The sequence below is a fragment of the Pseudophryne corroboree genome, chromosome 1 (genome assembly GCF_028390025.1).
Source record: "Pseudophryne corroboree isolate aPseCor3 chromosome 1, aPseCor3.hap2, whole genome shotgun sequence".
Lineage (NCBI taxonomy): Eukaryota > Metazoa > Chordata > Amphibia > Anura > Myobatrachidae > Pseudophryne > Pseudophryne corroboree.
Window position 1 is genome coordinate 481,799,634 of NC_086444.1, and position 19,385 is coordinate 481,819,018.

General features: G+C 47.0%; 1 protein-coding gene across 5 annotated transcripts in view; it reads right to left on the minus strand.

Moving 5' to 3' along the window:
• NAA35 (N-alpha-acetyltransferase 35, NatC auxiliary subunit) overlaps window positions 1-19,385 on the minus strand; it is a 193,834-nt gene that overhangs the window by 42,616 nt on the left and 131,833 nt on the right. The gene's annotated exons all lie outside the window — the stretch shown is intronic.

Sequence of the window (19,385 nt, forward strand, 5' to 3'; positions counted from 1 at the left end):
TGGCTAGAACCAGCCTCTGGAGAGGGCGAGAGTGAAATTGAGCGTACTCCACCATGTTGAATGCTGACACCATGAGGCCCAGCACCTGCATCGCCGAATGTATCGACACTTGCGGACGAGATAGGAAGCAACGAATCCTGTCCTGAAGTTTCAGGACTTTCTCCTGAGACAGGAACAACCGCTGGTTGTGAGTGTCCAATAGTGCTCCCAGATGCACCATGCTCTGAGCAGGGATCAGGGATGACTTCTTCCAGTTGATGAGCCACCCGTGGGCTTTCAGAAACCGGACCGTCACATCTAGATGACGTAGAAATTCTGGGGAATTTGCTAGGATTAACAAGTCGTCCAAATTCGGCAGTATCCTGACCCCTTGATGGCGGAGTACCACCGTCATGACATTTGTAAAGACTCGCGGAGCCGTTGTTAAACCAAAAGGTAACGCCCGAAACTGGTAATGGCAGTTGCCAATCGCAAATCTCAGGTATTGCTGATGAGACACTGCTATAGGAACATGCTGGTAAGCATCCTGTATATCCAGGGAGACCATGAAGTCCCCTGGTTCCAAGGCCAGAACTATAGAGCGAAGGGTTTCTATCTGGAACTTGGAAACCTTCACAAACCTGTTCAATGCCTTGAGGTTGAGAATGGGCTGGGAGGACCCATTCGGTTTCGGGACTAGAAACAGCGAAGAATAGTACCCCGGATCCTCTGCGCAAGAGGCACCTGTACTACGACTCCTGTATCCAGGAGGGTCTGTACCACCGAATGTAGAGTGTTTGCCCTTGTCTTGTCAAACGGGACATCTGTCTGGCAAAATCGATGAGGGGGTCGGTTTTTGAAGGCTATGGCGTAACCTTGAGTGACGACTTCCCGTACCCAGGCATCTGAAGTGGTCTTCAAACCATTCCTGGGTATACCCTAGAAGCCGGCCCCCCACCCTGGGATCCCCCAGAGGGAGGCCCGCCCCGTCATGCGGCAGGCTTATCTGTCTTTAAAGCTGGCTGACGGGCCGCCCAGGCTTTTTTGGGCTTAGGCTTACCAGGTTTGGAAGTGCGGGCCTGCTTGTTGTACGCCTGACCTGTTGCTTTACCTGAAGGACGAAAGGGGTGAAAGGAAGTACCTTTAGCCTTCAACACAGAAGGAGCAGTACTTGGCAGACAGGCAGTTTTGGCCGTAGCCAAGTCAGCCACAATCTTATTTAAATCCTCCCCAAACAGAATATCTCCCTTAAAAGGGAGTACCTCCAGGGTTTTTCTAGAGTCCAGATCCACAGACCAGGATCTCAGCCACAATATCCGGCGAGCCAGGACTGACGTAGTAGAGGCCTTGGCTGCCAGGATACCAGCATTAGAAACCGCCTCTTTAATATAACGAGAAGCTGTGACAATATAAGACCAGCATTGTCTAGCATGGTCAGAGGAGATTTCAGCATCTAACTCCAAGGCCCATGCTTCAATGGCCTCTGCAGCCCAAGTAGCTGCAACAGTGGGCCTTTGTGCAGCACCCGTGAGGGTGTAAATCGCTTTAAGACAACCCTCCACACGTTTATCCGTAGGCTCTTTTAGAGACGTGACGGTAGTGACAGGTAGAGCTGAGGAAACCACAATCCTAGTCACATGTGAGTCCACTGGAGGAGGCGTTTCCCAATTCTTAGACAGCTCTGGCGCGAAGGGATAGCGAGCCAGCATCTTCTTTTGAGGCACAAACTTCGTACCCGGGTTTTCCCAGGGTTCCTGACGTATATCCACTAGGTGGTCAGAGTGAGGTAAAACTTGTTTAATCACCTTCTGACGCTTGAACCTATCTAGTTTCTTAGGAGGAACGGATGGCTCGGGATCATCCGTAATCTGTAAAATTAACTTAATAGCCTCCAAAAGATCAGGAACATCCACATGTGAACCACCCTCCCCATCAGCCGTATCTGAGTCAGAACCTGTGGGGTCAGTGTAAGTGCCGTTTTCATCCGACGAGGTGTCGGTGACAGCAGTGGATTGTGAGGAGACAAATGCTCGCTTAGAGGACCTCTTGGACTTAAGCAAGCGACGGTCAGACTTTTTAGTAGTCAGGGACTGGTTTAACTTCTTTATTTGAGCAGATAAATCATCCGCCCACGGCGGGTTAGCTGCAGGGAACACAAACGGTTGCACCGCATTGGGGGTCCCGTAGGGGGTGTTAGTTTATGAACTAGCGTATGCAGAAGCGTGGAAAAAGCGGCCCACGGCGGGTCATTATTTGCCCCCGTTGCCACCGTCCCACTGGGGGGCAAGGAGCCCCCAGAACCAGAGCCAAAAGCTGCTATATTCTCCTCATAGGTATCTGCGGCTTCAGCAACACCGGCAGTGTGTTCAGCCCCAGAACCGTTACCCTCAGAAGCAGACATGATATAACTTGCAGTATCAGGTAACACAGTACAATTTGTCAGCAGCACAATACCTCTAGCCCAAACCCCTGCGCAGTGTAGTCAGCACCAGCAGAGATAAAGGAGAGATATGGTGACTAAATCACAGAGAAAAATACGTAATACAGTATATCTTTGTGAAAATCCTATACAGGTTGAGTATCCCTTATCCAAAATGCTTGGGACCAGAGGTATTTTGGATATCCGATTTTTCCGTATTTTGGAATAATTGCATACCATAATGAGATATCATGGCAATGGGACCTAAATCTAAGCACATAATGCATTTATGTTTTATATGCACCTTATACCACACAGCCTGAAGGTCATTTTAGCCAATATTTTTTATAACTTTGTGCATTAAACAAAGTGTCTCTACATTCACACAATTCATTTATGTTTCATATACACCTTATATACACAGTCTGAAGGTCATTTAATACAATATTTTTAATAACTGTGTGTATTAAACAAAGTTTGTGTACATTGAGCCATCAGAAAACAAAAGTTTCACTATCTCACTCTCGCTCAAAAAAGTCCGTATTTCGGAATATTCCGTATTTCGGATATTTGGATATGGGATACTCAACCTGTATTAGATAAAACCTGACGCACCAATCCCCCTCAGGTTATAGAATATAGGGACAGCAGGTTGAGTGAAAAACACAAAATGGACACCACTCAGCTATCAAATGCACACACAAATAGTCACAGTCTGTACAATGCAGAGGTTATTACTAACAATAATACTGCACTGGACTAGCTTACACAACTATATAACAATAGATATAACAGTACACAGTAAGAACTGGATGTATATCACAGGGTAATTGTACTATAAAACCCTGACTAAGTGCACTCTTTCTTACTAACACTGACTAAAAAAAGGCAGGTAGAATACTTAAGTGTCTTGTAAAGTCACAGCACTGACAACCAGGCGGCTTTACATAGGAGGATTTGCCCAAGCAATCCCAGGAACAGTGAGTTGAGGAATAATGGCGCCGCAGACACTGCCAGGGAGTGAGGGATAGACAGATATGCAGCTCCAAGGCGGGAACATTTGCAGGAAATGGCGCCCTGGGGCTGGGGGAGAGGCTCCAGGTCTAAGCCTTATCCCCTCTGCTGGCAAAACCACCGGGTACTGCGGGCTACTTGTAAAAAAGGTTTAGAGAGAAAACCTGACCTGCACCCATGCCCTGGTGATCTAGTGGGATCGCCTATACTGCCACAGTGTCCACCGCCAGCGCGCGCGGCCCGCCTCCCACCGGACGCGCCGGATCGCGATAAAGTGCGGGTCCCGCGAGCGGGACCCACTAACCTCCTCCCGAAGTGCGGCCACACGATCCCGGAGAGCCCCAGCCATGTGTGACTAAATTGGAAGAAAACCAGCGCCTCCTGCTGTAGGTACCCGGCAACCAGGGCACGGGAGTGTACAGTGCCGCTGGGGGAGAGATGGAGCTGCAAGCAGGCAATGTCTACTGACATCCAGCACAATCTGTGCCTCTGCTGCAGCCCTTGTAGTCTTCTTTTTTACTCAGAAAAAGCTTTTTCTAGAGCTGCTGTGAGCAGCTCTTCCTGTTACATGCTTGCACTGCAAGCACCAACTACAAACTGAGCTCCTGTGCACGGAGGCGGGGTGATATAGGAGGTGGCGCTATGCATCTTGGGAAGAAGGTCAAACCTTTTGAGCCTGTTGGTGCTTCGGATCAAGATCCTACCCTACACCCCTATGTCTATCCTTGTGGAGCCCAGTGTACCCCGCAGCAGAAAAAGGAATTTGAATTACCTACCGGTAAATCCTTTTCTCGTAGTGCGTAGGGGATACTGGCAATCCATTTAGTACCATGGGGTATAGACGGGTCCACTAGGAGCCACGGGCACTTTAAAAATGTGATCGTGTGCGTTGGCTCTTCCCTATATGCCCCTCCTACCAGACTCAGTCTAGGAAACTGTGCCCGAGGAGACGGACACACTTTGAGAGAAGGATATATAAGGAAACTGGTGAGATTACGAATCAGCACACACAGAACAATAGGAAAGCCATACTAACCAAACTTGAAACATGAACAGCAACAGCTGAACCAACAAGAATAATTAACTAAGTAACAGTGCAGCAAGAAAGAAGCACCGGGTGGACGCCCAGTATCCCCTACGGACTATGACAAAAGGATTTACCAGTAGGTAATTAATATCCTATTTTCTCTTAAATCTTTGGGGATGGGGGCGTGGCCACGGCAGCAAGGGACTAGGCAGCAGGACCGAGGAGCTCCCTGGAATAAAAATCCTGAAACCATCCTGGGGCTCTATATTGCGGTCTCCCCTGGTCCCATCTCCTGCCTATTAGTACTGGGGAGGCAGCGGGCACGGTCACTGCCTGAAACGAGCGCTTCCGGCTCGCGCCAGCGGCCGCCCGGACCTCGGGCCTAGGCCGCAATTCAATCCCCGGCCTCAGTTCTGGAGCTCTGCCGGGCGCGTGTGCGCGCGCGCGCGCGCGATCCCGCGCCGGAGGCGGACACGGCGGCTGGCGGCTCTTGGGGACAGCGACACCTCACTCCTGCACCCCCAGGGCTTCACACAGGATCAAATCAGCTCCCCTGAGGCCTGGAGCAGGGTGAGAGGAGTGAATAATAAAGGTGCTGGGCGGCCATCTTGCCTGCAGCTTCCTCCCTTTTTCCTTACAGCAGAGTGCAGTGAGTGTGTGATTGTGCTGGGCTGGAGGAGCTTGGACTGGCCCCAGCTGCCTTCCTCTGCCTTTACCCTTGGAACATCACATATTGGATTTACATTTACATACTACTGAATTCACCTGGTTCCCCCCTTCTCCCACTGGCCTGGCAGCCGGCTTTCCCAGTGCCTGGCAGCTGCTGATACTGCATTCACCCTCCTGCTATACCTCTTGACACTGAATAGCGAGACTCTGAGCTGTCCTGGGCATTGATACGATGGTGAGGGGTGGTCAGAGCGCTGCCGCTGCTAAATTGGAGAAGTTCGCACGACAGCCTGCAACCCAGTCGACGCAGCCATCACCTAAGGCCTCCCCCCCTGCCAGAATGGATCCCTCGGCCGGGGCCGACTCGGGGGCGAATACACAACCACCCGCTCCCTCCATCCAGCAGGTCCTGGAGGCTATAGCGGCCAGCGAACAACGTCTGTCGGACAAAATGGAGAAGGTACAGTGTGATCTATCACTGATGCGGCAGGACGTCCAGCGAATACGGGAGAGAGTGGGCGAAACCGAAACAAGGGTCTCCAACCTGGAGGACCTCAGCGGCCCTCTTCAGAGATCGGTGTCTGCAGTCACACAGCAAGTCGCGACAATGCAAACTAAACTCCTGGACATGGAGGGCAGACTCCGCAGAAACAATGTGAGATTCGTGGGCCTCCCCGAAAAGGAGGAGGGGGCAAACCCTGAAGATTTCCTGGAGTCCTGGCTAAAAGAGGCATATGGTGCGGAATCCTTCACCTCCCAGTTTGCAGTGGAGCGGGCTCACCGTGTGCCCTTCCGGCCTCTGCCCCCAGGCGCCCCGCCACGAACTTTTATTGCAAAGTTCCTGCACTACAAGGATCGGGACTCTGTCCTGCGCCTGGGCCGTGTGAAGGGCCCCCTACTCCGGAATGGAATCAGGGTGTCGGCATTTCCGGACTTTGCAGCGGACGTTCAAAAAGACCGGGCCCAGTTCCTTCCCATCAAAAGACGTCTTCGAGACTTGAATCTGCCCTACTCGATGCTGTTCCCCTCCAGGCTCCGCGTAGTGGCGGACGGGGAGACAAAGTTCTTCGGCTCGCCGAGGGAGGCGGCGTCCTGGCTGGACAGGTATGCTCCGGGGGACCGCCAGCTGGCTCCAGACTGACACCGGGTCGCCCTCCTATATGGGCCAACACTCCGCAAGTATAAGTCCAGGGAGCTTCCTCTAGCTTAATAGTTCTGGACTTTGCTGAGAAGTGACATTAACGTACAAAAGGGTTTTTGTATTGGGGTTGATTGATCTGTACACCTGGTACAGTGTTGCCGTAGGCCTTGGGATCTCCAAGGTTAGAGTTTAGTTAGGGATATGGGTATACCACAGTTCGGGGAGGTATACGGGGTGGGGGGAAGTTTGGGGGCCGCCGTTGGCCTCTCAGTAGTTATTATGTTGCTCATTTTGAATTTAAGAAGCCTATTTGTTTGTCAATTGGAGGGTGTGGTGGGCCTGTATTGTTTTATGGGGTCCGGTTTGGGGCTCGGGGCCTGCGGGCGATATGATTATAGGTGCGAAACATCGGTTGGACGGGTGGTTGCTAATAGAGCTGCGCCCCTGCTGATACTTAGACTGACATGCCTCCCTTGAAATTTCTGGCGTGGAATGTCCGGGGCATCAACAACAAAGTTAAACGTTCCCTAGTATTTAAAATGATCAAGAAATATGGCCCGGATATTATTTGCTTGAGTGAAACTCACTTGGAGGGGAATAGGCTGTTATCGCTCCGCAGGCCCTGGGTGGGGTGGGCGTATCATTCCTCACACTCCTCTTATTCCCGAGGGGTGTCGGTGATGATAAGGAGGACTGTACAGTTCGAGATGATTAGGGTAAACACAGATCCTTATGGTAGATACGTATTTCTAGAGTGCAAACTGTTTTCACGAAATTTTTTCCTATTGTCTGTGTATGTTCCCCCCCCATTCTCATACGATGTCCTGCAAAAGGCTGCCTCATTCGTGGCCTCCTCCCCCCACACTCCTGTCATCTGCCTGGGAGACTTCAACGCTGTGTTGGATGCCTCTTTGGACAGATGGAGGACTCCTTCGAGACAGGGAGCGGGGGGCGACTTGATTCCTCCCAAATCTAAATTTGCAGAGTTCCTAGACAGTATGCAGTGGGTAGATGTCTGGAGGGTTCGTAATCCTACCCTTCAGCAATACTCCTGTTACTCGAGTACACATGGCTCCTTTTCCAGAATCGACCTGGCCCTGGTCTCACCGGAGCTTGTGCCCGGCGTGACGGACGCTCATTACGAGGCACGGGGGGTATCCGATCATTCACCCCTGGTGCTGTCACTGGCAGGGGAATGTCAGAGGGGACAGTCATACTGGAGATTGCATCCATCCTGGCTTGCCCAGCTGGGCGAATGCCCAGAATTAGCGCCCACATGGGAGGGATTTTTCGCGGATAACGCAGACACGGCCCCGGCTCCGGTAGTTTGGGATGCATTCAAGGCGTATATGCGAGGTACCTTAATTGGCAAAATTGCTGCCTGCAAGGTGGCTCGCAGGGCGACAGAAAGACAGCTTGAGACAGAGTGCAGGGACCTGGAGACACGCTACCTGACTGAGGGCACCCCTGCGCTGAAGGCCCGATGGCAGACGGCTCAGGAGGCCTGGCTGGCTCACCTCTCAGACAAAAATGCACGCTCCCTCTTGTTTAGGGCCAATAATATATACATGCAGGCGGACAGACCAGGTAGCTTGTTGGCCCACCTAGTGCATTACGACAGGCCTGGGACCACAATAGTACAGCTGCTCGGCGCCGACGGCTCCATTACAGATAACACCCCCGACATTGCACAGCTACTCCTTTGTTATTTTAGGGAGGTATACAACAGTCGACTGACATGTTCCGGGGAGGAGCTAGACCTCTACCTGACAAACATCCCCCTTTCTAAACTTTCCCCTGAGGATAGGGACGCTCTGGATGCGCCTCTGACCTTGGAGGAGGTGGTGTCGGCGGTTGAGGCGGCTCCTAGTGGCAAATCCCCGGGTAGTGACGGTATTCCCACGGAACTATATAAACAGTACATTAAGTTTTTTGGACCTCAACTACTAGACATGTATGTCAACATATATGCCGCTGACTGCCTTCCTCCCTCAATGTCCGAGGCTATTCTAATAATGCTTCCAAAACCTGGTAAGGACCCTAAACTCTTGGAGTCATACAGGCCGATCTCCCTTATCCCCACAGACGCTAAGATCTTAGCGAAAATTCTTGCGGTCCGTGTAAACACGGTGATTGAATCCATAATCCATCCCGATCAAACCGGCTTCATGCCTGGGAAATCCACGTCCATTAACTTGCGCAGGCTGTACACTATTTTGCAGGCTCCTCATGATTTCCCTTCTGACGAGGTCGTGGTCTCATTGGACGCGGCCAAGGCTTTTGATAGTGTTGAGTGGCCATACCTGTGGGGAGTTATGAGGAGCATGGGCTTTGGCCCCAACTTTATACAATGGGTCAAACTGCTATACCAGAATCCACGCGCCAGGGTCCTGGTGAATGGATACATTTCCTCCTCATTCCCTTTGACACGGGGCACCAGACAGGGATGCCCCCTCTCTCCTGCCCTGTTTGCCATTGCCATGGAGCCCCTGGCCTGTTTGATTAGGTCACACCCGGACATTAAGGGAATCAGTACGGGTCCCTGCACTGACAAATTGGCCCTTTATGCGGATGACCTGTTGTTATTCCTTCGAGACTACGCGGTGGATATGCCCATTGTGTTGCGGGTCATAGAGACCTTCGGTAGGTACTCGGGTCTCCGCATAAACTGGACCAAATCGTTTATCATGCCCGTTATGGGCTCCCCCCCCCAGTCCCCGAAAATATCCCTACCGCTGTGTTGGACAGCCCAGTTTAAGTACCTTGGGATCCTGGTTACCAATGACCCATCGGACTTTGTGCCCCTAAACCTTGACCCTGTGGTACAGATGATTGTGCGCAAATCGAGAGCTTGGTGCAAGCTGCCACTGACAATGACGGGTAGAGTCGGCCTCATTAAAATGGTAGTGCTGCCTAAACTTTTGTATGTTCTATTGCAGTCCCCTGTTTACATATTTCCAGCGTTCTTCAGAAAATTAAATAGTGTCCTGACGTCCTTGATATGGGCCAATAGAAGGTCCAGAATAAAATTATCCACTCTTACCAGACAAAAAAGGGACGGCGGCTTGGCATTACCCCACTTCCAACTGTATTATTATGCTGCTCAGCTATCACACATTGGCATGTGGCTCCGAGGAGGGGAGGAAGATGGACTAGGCCGGGCGTTCCTTAGATGCTATTACCCAAGTCTTTCCCCGGCACAGGTTTTGGCGGGGGGTAACCCTTCCAGACTATCACCTCCTATTGTCTTCCAGGCTATGAAGATATGGTTGGCATTGAAGGCCCTACTTGGGTACGAGGGAATGGACCCGGACACTTCCCTGTGGCACTCCAGATTGCTTAGTGAACTGGGGTCCCTGGGGGGCGAGGAGGTATGGGCTCCGTACTTGATAGTTTCGGTGTCCCAGCTATATAGCAATGGCACGTTAAAATCATTTCAGCAATTGAAAGAGGAGTTTGGACTCCCGAACTCACACTTCTATAGATTCTTACAACTGAGACATGCCCTGCAAGCGCAATTCGCAGATTCTGCCCCAACGCTTTCCCCCTTCCCCATGAAAGCATTCCTACATTCACTGGGCCGAGTTAAGGTGATCTCCTTCACTTACTCGTATCTCCTTCAAACGACACATGCAGACCCGCTCTCAAGTCTTAGGGAGAGATGGGAGAGTGACGTAGGTCCCATGGACGGGGAAGACTGGGAGGGCGCTCTGGGTAACCCGAGCCAGGTCACCAAATCGCTGCGGTTTCAACAGATACAGTTTTTTATTCTACATAGATCATACATGACACCGAGCAGGCTGGCCAGATTTAGGACAGATAGCGCTGGCGGTTGCCCCAAGTGCGGGGCTGCCGGAGGTACATTCTGGCACCTCACATGGGAATGCCCGCTGCTGCAGGTGTTCTGGGCCGGGGTCGGGTCGATTCTGGAACATACGGGGATACAGAGGAGCTTGCTGACTCCGAAATTCTGCATTCTGGGGGTGGGAGACCCCGATTCTGGGTCCCGCTGGGAAGACTTGTACGCCCGCAACATGTGCGCCCTTGCAAAGGTGTGCATCGCGCGGACGTGGATGGCCCCGCGACCTCCCACGATACATGCTTTCAAAGGTTTGATAAATGATACTCTAACAAAAGAACGTTATGTATACATGAAGTATAATGCCCTTACCAAATACGAGAAGATATGGTCTCCTTGGATCACTTCCACATACTCATCCCTTGCCCTTCGGACTTAGAGGCACCGACCCTCGCCGCGGTGTGATATCTGGGCCTCGGGGCGCAGAGCCGGACCTCCATCTCTCATCTATTATAGCTGTTTACATATCTGGTCGCCACACCACATCACACATGTTAGGTAACTAGGCTTAAGTTAGTTAAAGGGTTTGTTTGGGGGTAGAGGGGTTGGGGGCTATCAAGGGCCTGACAGACGGGGTAATTTTTAATACAGGTCCTGGTTGGGGGGGCGGGAGGAAATACAAAATGTTAAGTATGTGAAACGCGACCTGGTTACAGACTTCAGAAAATATGTATATGGTGGGAAATATGCACGGGAACTGTAAAATGGGGAAATGTCATTCGTATTAGTATAAGTATACGTATATCCATGGTGACAACAATGCTTTGAACAACGTGTAATCCCAATGTGCCTCCCAGTGTACACTGTAATGTCTGTATATATAAAATCGCTGTTGAATAAAAACTACTCTATTTAAAAAAAAATCTTTGGGGATACTGGGAATCCATTTAGTACCATGGGGAAGCACCAAAGCTCCCAAACCGGGTGGGAGAGTGCTGAGGTTCCTGCAGAACTGACTGACCAAACTGAAAATCCTCAGAGGCTAAGTATCGAACTTGTAAAACTTTGCAAACGTGTTCGAACCTGACCAAGTAGCTGCTCGGCAGAGCTGTAAAGCCGAGCCACCCCGGGCAGCCGCCCAAGAAGAACCCACCGACCTAGTAGAGTGGGCCTTTACAGATTTTGGAACCGGCAAGCCTGCCGTGGAATAAGCATGCTGGATAGTGAGCCTGATCCAGCGTGCAATAGACTGCAGGACACCCAATTTTATTGGGATCATAGAGAACGAACAGCAAGTACGATTTCCTGTGACGAGCTGTTCTCTTTACATACACCTTCAAAGCCCTCACAACATCCAAAGACTTTGAAGTAGCAGAGGTGTCTGTAACAGCCGGAACCACAATAGGCTGGTTGATGTAAAACGCAGACACCACCTTAGGAAGAAATTGCTGGCAAGTTCTGAGTTCAGCTCTGTCCTCATGGAAAATCAAGTAGGGACTCTTGTGGTGAGACAACGCCCCTAGCTCCGACACACGTCTTGCTGAAGCCAAGGCCTACAGTGTGACGGTCTTCCACATAAGGTACTTTACGTCAACCGCCTGTAACGGTTCAAACCAGTCCGACTGGAGGAACTGCAGCACCAAATTGAGATCCCAAGGTGCCGTGGGAGGCACAAAGGGAGGCTGGATATGCCTATCAAGAATGTCTAGACCTCATGTAGAGAACCCAATTGTTTCTAAAAGTAAATAGACAAGGCCGAAATCTGGACTTTAATGGAGCCTAGGCATAGGCCCACATCCACTCCCGATTGCAGAAAAAGCAGGAGACGTCCCAGATGAAATTCCACCGCAGAATAATGTCTGCTCTCACACCAAGAGACATACTTCTTCCATAGACGGTGGTAATGTTTAGACATTACCCCCTTCCTGGCTTGGATCATAGCCGGGATGACAGGAATCCCTCTCCTGGCTATAATCAGCCATTCAACTTTCATGCCGTTAAACGTAGGCGTGGTAAGTCTTGATAGACGAACGAGCCCTGTTGTAGAAGATCCTCGTGAAGAGGTAGAGGCCACGGATCTTCGATCACAATCTCGAGAAGATCCGCCTACTAGGCCAGTCCGGAGCAATGAGGATTGCTTGAACTTATTCCCTTTTTATTTTTTTTAGAATTCTTGGGATCAGAGGAAGTGGAGGAAACACGTACACCAGCTGGTAGACCCACGGAGTTGTCAGAGTGTCTATCGCCACTGCTTGTGGGTCCCTCTACCTGGAACAGTACCGCTTGAGCTTCTTGTTGAGTCGAGAGGCCATCATGTCGATCTGTGGATATCCCCACCGAGGTGTCAACCACCGGAACACCTCCGGGTGGACGGCCCACTCCCCCGGGTGCAGGTAATGTCTGCTGAGGAAGTCTGCATCCCAGTTGTCTACTCCCGGAATGAAGACCGCCGACAACGCCACGGTATGTTTTTCCACCCAGAGGAGAATTCTTGACACCTCTGACATTGCTGCTCTGCTTTTCGTTCCGCCCTGTCGGTTTATGTACGTTACCGCCGTCACATTGTCCGACTGGACCTGAACAGCCTGATTCCGAAGTAGAGATGAGGCTTGCAGAAGGGCGTTGTAGATTGCCCTGAGTTTCAGGATTTTTATTGTAAAAACGACTTCCCGACTTGACCATCTTCCTTGAAACTGCACCCCCTGGGCGACTGCTCCCCAACTTCTGAGACTTGCGTCTGTGGTTAGCAGAATCCAATTCTGAATCCCGAACCTCCGACCCTCGACGAGGTGAGAAGTCTGTAGCCACCACAGAAGGGAGATTCTGGCTCTTGGTGACAAACAGATCCTCTAGTTCATGTGGTGATGCGATCTATCCAACAGATCCATCTGGAAGGTTCTCGCATGAAACCTTCCGTACTGAATAGCCTCGTAAGAGGCCACCATTTTCCCCAGAAGGCGAATGCACAGATGCACCGAGATCCAGGTTGGCTTCAAGACAGCCCGAACCATCGAAGAGAAATGCTAGAAAGAAAAGGATTGTCTCTTTGTTGGCGCACTTTTAGGAAAAGAGTAAGTGTATTTAAAATTTAACTTTTAATTTCATCAATTTAAAATACCTGAGAATGTGAAAAATCATGAAACAACAATCACAAACATTACATAAAATAAAATAAAGATAATAACATCCTCCTATGTGTCTTGATTGTATTTATATAATTTATAGCTCTTTAAGTGTGTGCAGCAATAACTCAGACCTTGCCGCAAATTAGTGACTGTTCAATCAGACCCTTATTTATTGGGGTACCTCTATTAATTCAAATTATAAAAGGGTATATCACTATATCCAGCAGTCTCTGGAGATTTGTGGTTAAGACTTTATTCTGTATTCATAATTGTGCATATACATGTGGGACCAGCTTGTGTCAATTCTGCACACAGTGACTATAAGCAATTGTTATAACGCATAATTCAGTGATTATAGCTCATTTGTGGCTCTATCATATAGCTGTTCTGTTGCTGTCTAGAGAATTACAGCAGTCCGTGGTTATTATGATGCAATCCTAAAAAATTGCGACAGTTAACACTGGAGTTACAGATTATCTTTCTGCCTCTGTAAATGGTCATATACACATTTCTGTGTCTATTAATTACACAGAATAACCTACAGAGGGCATTTATTTGTCAGAGATACAGCTACACCACGTGAATTCTTGTTCAATAAATGTGAGCTGTCTGCTGTGTGTGTTTATTACACAAAATTTTTCACATCCAGTGTATTATGCTGGTTTAGTTTATCAGGATGGCTAATTTGTATCTCTCACATATGACTGCTCTATTCCTGTCTCAAAAGTTGCAACAAACCATGGCTTTTACAATTTTGTCCTAAACATTGCAACAGTTGCCACTGGGACTGCAGGCTTCTATTCTCTTTATTAAAACGTCATTGGCAAACTACTATGTCCGTTTATTATATGTAGTATCCAACAGAAGGTATTTACAATCACGTCTAAAAAATACAATTCCACCACATGAGCTCTTGCTATTAGGTAGGTATGAGCTATTTTCTATGTGCATTTATTGCATGAGGTTTCCACAGCCCATGTCAGAATATATCTGCATACTGTGCTGATTTAATTTGACAACATGTTAATCAACTTAGAATTATAGCTCTACCCTTAGAATAATATAAACATTCACTAATGCACCAGTGTAATTATGTTTAGACTGTTGATGTCCCAATGTTACTTGATATAATATAACAATTGTGGCTCACACTACTTCTATCCAAAATGATCAATCTCCTATTAAGTAAATGTGAGCTATCCACTGTGTGTATCCATTGCACAAGGTTCCCCAGCTAATATTAAACTATGTCTGCGTATTGAGCTGGTTAAATTGAGTTAGGTGTGCTCATGGCTCTATCTCATGCTAAGGATAAAGGTCCCGCTGCTAAGCAAATACTGGCCTATAAGTATTGTTTCAGTGAGCTCTGGTCCCATCCACATTCCTGACTACAATGAAGTCCCATATGCTGCACTTAGTATTTGGAATGACTTAAATGAGTTTAATATTGCACACACGATAGACTCTTAATGTACACACATAGCAAGTGAGCTGGCGTGCTGCCGCCGCTCTGTAACGCTCACGTGCACGTTTCACTTTTGCTTCGTCAGGGCAAACCCGATTGCCCTGCTCAGAGACATTATGACGGCTGGAAGGGCCAATCACGGCGCGGTTTGGCGGTCATGTGATCTCCCATTTGGAGACGCTTTATCGCGTCACCTTCCCTCCGTAGCTGATCGGATAAGTAACAACCTTTTGTGTTTATAAGAAATCCAGTATGGGTGGTTAATATCGATTATGCCCGGAGTCCGGACACTGTATTTCAATAATTTGAAGTTACAAAGGAGAAAAAGAAACACTAATATGTAATTATACTTTGAATATTAAAGCTTATGTTGGTAACGTTGCTGGACACTAATTGTTACAAAAATCACTGACACTCAATTCTGAAGAAATCCAGGATAAAGGAATTATCCATATTGATGCAATTGGCACATTTACTACTGCCTATTGTGTGGGATCCTGCACATGTTCGTATGATTTTGATTAATTTTAATTATAGCTGCATTGACTTAATACGATGATGACTCGGGTAAGTATTCATATCTGCAGGTATAAATACTGGAGAAATACAGTAGTGATCATAAAATATAAAGATGTATGCCGTGACTTGTGTCAAGAGTGAGGGAAAACTAATAGTGAATATATGATGTGACAAGTGTCGTGTGCTAAGCCATGAATATGGTATCATGTATTTACGTTTGAACACTACGTGATATGCAGTGAATATTAATAATTTGAAGTTACAAGGAGAAAAAACACTAATATGTGATTGTGCATCAAATATTAAAGCTTGTGTTGGTAACATTGCTGAACACTAACTATTGCAGAAATCACTGACACTCAATTCTGAAAAAATCCAGGATAAAGGAATTATCTATATTGATGCAATGGGCACAATTACTACTACCCATTGTGTGGGATCCTGCACATGTTCGTATAATTTTGATCAATTCTAGTTATAGCTGCATTGATTTAATACGATGATAACTCGGGTAAGTATTCATATCTGCAGGTATAAACGCTGAAAAAATACAGTAGTGATCGTGAATTATAAAGATATGTGCCGTGACTTGTGTCAAGTGTGAGGGAAAGCGGATGGTGAATATATGATGTGACAAGTGTCGTATACTAAGCCATGAATATGAGATCATATGTGTACATTTGAACACTAAGTGATATGTGAACCAGTGATGCAAACAAAGTGAAGAAACTCAACAAAATAAAATGAAAGAAAGGTGACAGGTGAAAAAGCTGTATGTGTGATGTGTAATGGCAACCTGGCCGTGCTTTGTCTTAATACTGTACTCATCTCTGATTTAATACATGGTATTGCCTCCAAGAGTGGATCCCCAGATTTAATCGTCAGTGCACTCCCATCTATTACTATAAAAAGATAATCGTGCTCCAGAGATTATTCCTGTCGTCCTGAGTAATTCTTATTCATTTAGTACATAATGCGAATGTCAAAAATATCCAGAATCTAGAGTCATATGGATGTATTTCTCCTATACGGGGACCAGAATTGATCTATCCCACCTACTTATTGAGACCAATACAATAGTGGTACCCTATACGGTGCCATGATTTTATAAGACCCCGGGGTAAACACCTCATAATCAGCAAAATTTGCCCAAATGTTGCTAAATGTCTGGAAACTCATGTGGTTATGACCACAGGAGTTTTGAGTGGTAATGGTACTTCTATATCAAATACTTTTACTAAATGGTACCAACATAACAACGTATCGTTAACCGCACAGCAAGAATGTAGCTGTGAAGATGGAATCTACATAAGCAACGAATTCACTTCTATAATCACAAAAAAAGTAAGTAACTGTTATTCTCGTTCAGCCCTTTGGGATGTTGACTTCCCATCAAGAATATCATCTTGCTCTCAAACCTGAGGAGGTCCCCATCAATGTCACCCCCCCGAATGCCTATGCCAAAATGTTTTAAACCAAATGCCTGAAGACCCATCGGGATCCCATTGTGTTGGTGCAGGAAATGGTTAGCTACAGGAGTCAAAGATTTGAATCTCAACTTGTCCTGTCTGGCATTCCTGATACTGCCGATATGCTCAAGTAATCGAACCTTCAATGGTCTTATTGTTTTCCCGATGTATATCATGTTGCAAGGGCAAATTAATTGATATACCACTCCCGGGGTTGTACAGTCAATGTAGCTATCAATGTGCCACTTTCTGCCATATCTATCCTGATAATCGGTTTTGGGGATCATATATTGACAGGCTTTGCATTGTCTGCAACAGTAAGAGCCTTTCTTATGATGGATTGGTTTCTTTTGGGATGATAGGTGACTCCTAACCAGTATGTCTTTAAGGTTACAAGACCTCCTCCAACTGGTTTGTACTTTATCGGGTAAGATTTCCTTGAGATCATTATCCGTTCGTAAAACCGACCAGTGCCTTTGTAAGATGGTATTGATTTCGCACCATTTGTTATTAAAGGTACCAATATATCTCACTGGTTCTTCCTTGGGAGTTCTAACCTTAGGGACAAGTAAGGATTCTCTAGAGTAGGTTTTAATGTCTCGTTTTGCTGATTTGCTGATCCTTTTACTGTAGCCTCTGTGTTGTAGTCTGTCTACAAATTGTTGTTCTCTCACAGAAAAATTGGTGGGATCTGAGCAGTTTCTCTTTGCACGTAACAGTTCGCCTTTGGGTATCCCCTTAATAGTTGCCGGTAAATGTGAACTGGATGAATGTAGAATGCTATTTGTGGCCGTTTTTTTCCTGAATACATCTGTTGAGATTGACCAGTCATCCTCAATTTTTATAGTCAGGTCTAAAAAATTAATCATCTCCTAACTCATTTCCCCGGTAAGTTTCAGGTTCAAGTCGTTCTTATTAAGAACAGATATGAATTCCTCCAAAAGAATTTGATCACCGTCCCAAAGGATGAGAACATCATCTATCTATCTCAGGTAGATTATGATGTGATCAGTATACTTTTCGTGATTTTCCTGAAAAACCATTTCCCTCTCCCACCATCCCAGGTAGAGGCCAGCATATGTGGGGGCACACGCCGTCCCCATAGCTGTGTCCCTAACCTGGAGATAGTACCGCTCATTACATGTGAAGTAGTTTTTAGTGACTATAAACTCCAATAGGGAGAGAAGAAAGGCATTAAAATCATGCTGTATGCACATGTCCAAAAAGAACTTGACCGCCCCTAGCCCTCTTGCGTGGTTAATGCTGGTATACAAGCTCTCGATGTCATATGTTGCTATCCATGTGCCAGGGGTAACTGTGATGTTTTGATGTCTCGTTAAGACATCCATTGTGTCCCTGACGTAGGAAGGTAGTGAAATCACGAATTGGAAATGGTGCCCTGGGTCAATGCTTGTGAGATGATGTCATAGTACTGTGCTTGAAAATTCGATGTCGGGTTGAAGGTCAGGGATCACATGACCGCCAAACCGCGCCGTGATTGGCCCTTCCAGCCGTCATAATGTCTCCGAGCAGGGCAATCGGGTTTGCCCTGACGAAGCGAAAGTGAAACGTGCACGTGAGTGTTACAGAGCGGCGGCAGCACGCCAGCTCACTTGCTATGTGTGTACATTAAGAATCTATCGTGTGTGCAATGTTAAACTCATTTAAGTAATTCCAAATACTAAGTGCAGCATATGGGACTTCATTGTAGTCAGGAATGTGGATGGGACCAGAGCTCACTGAAACAATACTTATAGGCCAGTATTTGCTTAGCAGCGGGACCTTTATCCTTAGCATGAGATAGAGCCATGAGCACTCAATTTAACCAGCTCAATACGCAGACATAGTTTAATATTAGCTGGGGAACCTTGTGCAATGGATACACACAGTGGATAGCTCACATTTACTTAATAGGAGATTGATCATTTTGGATAGAAGTAGTGTGAGCCACAATTGTTATATTATATCAAGTAACATTGGGACATCAACAGTCTAAACATAATTACACTGGTGCATTAGTGAATGTTTATATTATTCTAAGGGTAGAGCTATAATTCTAAGTTGATTAACATGTTGTCAAATTAAATCAGCACAGTATGCAGATATATTCTGACATGGGCTGTGGAAACCTCGTGCAATAAATGCACATAGAAAATAGCTCATACCTACCTAATAGCAAGAGCTCATGTGGTGGAATTGTATTTTTTAGACGCGATTGTAAATACCTTCTGTTGGATACTACATATAATAAACGGACATAGTAGTTTGCCAATGACGTTTTAATAAAGAGAATAGAAACCTGCAGTCCCAGTGGCAACTGTTGCAATGTTTAGGACAAAATTGTAAAAGCCATGGTTTGTTGCAACTTTTGAGACAGGAATAGAGCAGTCATATGTGAGAGATACAAATTAGCCATCCTGATAAACTAAACCAGCATAATACACTGGATGTGAAAAATTTTGTGTAACACACACACACAGCAGACAGCTCACATTTATTGAACAAGAATTCACGTGGTGTAGCTGTATCTCTGACAAATAAATGCCCTCTGTAGGTTATTCTGTGTAATTAATAGACACAGAAATGTGTATATGACCATTTACAGAGGCAGAAAGATAATCTGTAACTCCAGTGTTAACTGTCGCAATTTTTTAGGATTGCATCATAATAACCACTGACTGCTGTAATTCTCTAGACAGCAACAGAACAGCTATATGATAGAGCCACAAATGAGCTATAATCACTGAATTATGCGTTAT